Raw genomic sequence first — 5,379 nt, 5'->3', positions numbered from 1 at the left:
TACAGTGAGGAAAAAATAACTTTTGATACTAGGCTTATGAGATAGCCGATAAAACATCATTAAATATTTTTATATTTCCCTGCTCTTTTTTCCTCAGAGCTTGGGTTCCGGATTTTCCACCCTGTTAGTTTTACATTCCACCCAAAATTTAGCCATAGCTCTTAAAGTGATCCACATTTAGCTTTCTAATCTTCTACAGATAAACAGAACTTTTATAACTATGTCAGATATGTTTTTAAAAAAAACTGACAGGGCAAACATTCTCCATAACATGGCATAACAGGGTGGAACTTTAAGAGTGTGACAAACAAGATAACATTTAAACAATAAAAAAAGGTAGAAGTGAGAGTTGACGCTTACCTCAGTTTGTACAGTTGAATTTAAGTGGGAAAATAAACAATATCACTTTCTGAAAATGGTCTCAATGGAATTAAAGTCTATTTTGGAAGGCGAGAAAGTACATACTAACAGGGTGGAATGTGATAAACAGAACTTTTATAACTATGTCAGATATGTTTTTAAATTTTTTGACAGGAAAATTTTTCCATAATATAGCCTAACAGGGTGGAACTTTAAGAGTGTGGCAAGATAACATTTAAATAATAAAAAAAGTAGAAGTGAGAATTGACACTTACCTCAGTTTGTACAGTTGAATTTAAGTGGGAAAATAAACAATATCACTTCCTGAGAATGGTCTCAATGGAACTGAAGTCTATTTTGGAAGGCGAGAAAGGACATAAAACAAAAATAAAAATAAAAATTTTACCCTCCGTACAAAAAATACTCACACTCAGGACCTTAAGGACAAAAATGTCCACATTGAAAACCCATTAAAACTGCATTTTTTAACCCAAGCCATTCATTCTATTGGCAAGGCTTCAAATTTTAACATTTTACCATTTTTTACTAGATTGTGCCATTTTTTCAAATTTGGCATATACATTTTTTTTTTTAAATCTAACACTACATAACAAATATAAATGCCTCAAAATTCAGAAAAACTTAAAAACAGACAGAAAACAACATATTTTTTTACCATTTTGGGGAAAATCAAATGTTGTATAAAATGAATCAAATTCTATCTGAACAAATCCCTCTGTAAAAACCTTTAGGATATAGACAGGAATAAAATTTTAAAGTGTGGTGTGTGTAAGTGCTGCTGAAGTGGAGATTTATGGCTCAGTGTAGGAGAAAAAACTCTTGGCCTTTAAAAATATGTATTGTAATTGAAATATATTGATACAAATAGATAAAGTGCTATAAAAGAACCACTTAACAGTGTCTTTTAGATGTTTTCTTTCCACTAGTCTGAGAAAACACTTTTGGAAACACCAAAAAGCTCAATTTCAAACTTGATAGGTGCATGAAAAACTGTTTTTGCCTGCAGTGTACTTTTTAAACTGAAGGTCTACTTTCTTTACACTTGCATGGAATTTTATTTATTATTTATTATAGTTACTATTTGCAAGTAAAATACATAAAATCTCAAATACACAATGCACATTCAATACAATTAAGCACACTTCTTTTTCACAAGGGCAGATTTTGCAGATAATAAACATGGCAGCATTCAGGTAACTAATAAAATACACCATTATAAAACTTGTTCAGCAGCGACAAGTGTGTAAAACATGCTACAATCTCAATAATAATCTCTATTGATAGCTGTGTGTCTAAAGAACTTTATCCTCCACAGATTGATTTCTACAAAGCCAACAGGAAAATTGCAGTTTTTCATCCAGCTGACACATAATGGAACGGCTTTATGCTCGGAAGTTGATATGAAGTAGGAATATAGCATATCCATCTCTGAATGGAAAGCAAACCTATGACAGTGAAATATTTCCAGCATTAATGGCTGATTATGTCGGTTTCTGCATGATTATAATCTCTACAGGAGGTTGAGGGTGAATACAGGGAAAAGAAGACAGATGAGCAACACTTGTGAGTCTAAACAGAGCTCATATGACTTTCCAAGAAATCCTGGCAGAACAGAACTACTGCGAACTACTGTGATGAGAAGCTCTAACAGCCACAATCCTACAAGAGACCAGGTCCAGTTACTTTTAACTAAAAGAAAACAAACACATAAAAACTGTACACTCTTAAAAATAAAGGTGCTTCAAGCGATGCCATAGAAGAACCATTTTTGGTTCCACAAAGAACCATTCAGTCAAAGGTTCATTAAAGAACCATCTCTTTCTTACCTTTTTATGATCTGAAGAACCTTCTTTCACCACAAAGAATCTTTTGTGAAACAGATGTTAAAGGGTCTTTATTGAACCATTTAGACATTCTATGGCATGGTAAAGCACCTTTATTTTTAAGAGTGTTTTCTTTTCCTTTTTCAAAATGAGTTTAGACGCTGAAATCAAAAGACGCCAAGTTTTGTGGCTTAGAGGAACTTCCGAATCAATATACAGCTCAGTTTGAGTTCATTAAGTTGAAGAACTAATTAGTCTGTGGGCCAAATTATAGGCCTGAGAATACACTCAGGGCTGAATTCATTACACAGTTGAGACACTTCAGTCTGCATTTTAGCCAAAACCTCCATCTAATTCACAAACCACCCACAGTCGAACTTACCAATTTGTAGTGCTTTTAGTGCTAGGCATATTTTCATATTAAGTCATGCTATTCAGGACACCCCACTGCAAATTAGACTTAATATAGATTGTACGTTATTCACGAAAGTCTGCCACAAATAGCTTTTATTGCCACCCACAGAAAGCAGACAGTAAATATAAATGCAATTAAGTGATGTTTGTGTACATTTACTGGTGATTGTGTCAGCTCATAATCAAGACATATAATCAGGCATGTATCTAGAAACACTGTAATAGCAAGCACACTTTAAGTATTTTAAAAAGTTTGATTCTATTCAGTTAAAGTAAACATTTCTAATGACACAGGTGCACTGTAACACATTTCAAGTTTGTTCAACTTAAGAATGTGAGTTATCTCAACTTACTCTTTGTTTCAACTAGCTTTTACAATTTATTAATGCTTTTTTGATGTTTAAATATGATGCTTTAAGAAATTGTACAAATAATTAGAAAAGGTATGTTTGCACAATAATGAGTTTCTTTGCTTCTGACCTTTAATGATCCAATTCATCCACACTAATAAACAAAAATTACTCAAAATAGAACATTTGTTTTTCTTTTTTTATTGCTGAAGAGTGTTGAACCATCTTCTTCTGCGGTCTACTGTACAGACCTGAATTTATTTTTCTCTAAGCCTGAGGCTTTTGGTGTAAAAAGGCTTTTACATTTGACAAAAATAGAACTTTTTATATTAAAAACAAACAAGCAAGCCCTGCCCAAAATTTTAAAATACGTAAAAGTAATGTAACGCATTACTTTCCATAAAAAGTAACTAATGTAGTTACTTTTTTAGGGAGTAACTCAATATTGTAATGCATTACTTTTAAAAGTAACTTTCCCCAACACTGATAATAATATATTTAATAATAATGTAATACAATTTATAATAATTTTATAAAGTTTGTTTTAATTTTTATTTTTTAAGTTTTAGGGCTTTTTGTTGTACATTCTTGTTGTTTATTTGTAATATGTCTATATTTTTAATAAGTTTTAGTTATTATAGAAATTTAACCTGAACTAAATAAGAAATGCTGCTTTGGCAACTAGCTGAAATAAAATAAGATTAAAGGTCTGTTTGCACAATAATGAGTTTCTTTCCTTCTGACCTTTAATCATCCAATTCATCCATACTAATAAACAAAAATTACTAAAAATAAAACATTAGTTTTTCTTTTTTTTATTGCTGAAGAGTGTTGAACCTTCTTCTTCTGCGGTCTACTGTACAGACCAGAATTTATTTTTCTCTAAGCCTGAGGCTTTTGGTGTAAAAAGGCTTTTACATTTGACAAAAATAGAACTTTTTATTTTAAAAAGAAACAAGCAAGCCCTGCCCAGATTTAAAAAGTAACACAAAAGTAACGTAACGCATTACTTTCCATCAAAAGTAACCAAGTAACATAATTACTTACTTTTTTAGGAAGTAACTCAATATTGAAATGCATCACTTTTAAAAGTAACTTTCCCCAACACTGATAATAATTTAATATATTTTTTTTTTTTTCAGATTTTATTTTAATATTACATTTTAAGGAATTTTAAATATTTAAAAAAAAAAATCAGTTTTCATTTTATTTTTAAGTTTTAGGAGTTTTTGTTGTACGTTCTTGTCATTTTTATTTATTTGTAATATGTCTATATAGTTTTTAGTAAGTTTTAATTTATTATAGAACTTTAAACTAAATGAGAAATGCTGCTTTGGCAACTAGCTGAAATAAAATAAGATTAAAGGTATGCTTACACTACAATGAATGACGTTTTTAGTTTTTTTTTTAATAAAAAAAAAAAAAAGGAAAAATTCAGCAAATGATCTCCAATTCACAGATCTGCTTTATTATTTATTCCATGCCAACAGGCGGCGTTACCACTTTGTAAAGAAGCACTACGGATCTGTGCACATGCCTATAAGACTAAATGTGCATGACATCTGTTTTCACAAATTTGTAGGCAATAATGGTATAATTTTCAAAAGTGTGAACTCAAGAAACCCATTTTCAAAAGTTTGCGGGCCCCAAAACTCCATTATCGTGCAAATGAACAGCTGAGGTATTTAATTTAGTAATGAAAATACTTCATGGTTTTAGTTAACAATAATAGTAATCTTGTTAATCTTTGAAAAATTCACAGTGTATTGTGATCACACACGTATCGTGTGTCAGCCCTGAGTCAAATTTAGCAGATGAGTGATCTTGGGCTCTCCCAGTCTTCCTCGTCCGACTCATTCGCTGAATTCAGAAGAGAGTTCCCGCTTACTGCTCTAGTATGTCATCTTTATATGGCAGTAATGGCAATTATATTTATATATTATAATAATTTATAAATTATATTTTCTCGTCAGACGTTTATATAAATAAGAATGCTTATTTTTAACTCTCTCCAAGTTTTATAGAGCTCTTTGTGTTTAAACATACTTTTCTAGGCTGACCATCTGTCCTTGTTCTTCTGGGCCAGTCCCGGCTGGACCTGTCCTCGGAAATGTCCCATTTTATATTTTTTTTATGGTGCATTCAATGCATATCCTGCAAAGTAAAATAAAGAGAAAGCAGCGACAGCGAGAGACTGTTTAGAAGCGCATCGCATGTCTTCATGAGGAGAGAAAGGTTACTGTATGATGACTGAAATCATCCATTAGTCAATCAACTCCAGAACGTTCTGTTGTCTAATACACCAGACACCAATTGTGTTTATTCTGACAGCAGCTCCTTAGCCAGGGTTCAAAGACCAAAGATGACCATCATTCACAAATCTGCTGCTGCCAGCAAAAACTAGGACTGAG

This window comes from Garra rufa, chromosome 11, assembly GCF_049309525.1.
Source record: "Garra rufa chromosome 11, GarRuf1.0, whole genome shotgun sequence".
Lineage (NCBI taxonomy): Eukaryota > Metazoa > Chordata > Actinopteri > Cypriniformes > Cyprinidae > Garra > Garra rufa.
The sequence above is the reverse complement of the archived record's forward strand: the minus strand, read 5'-3'. Positions refer to the sequence as shown.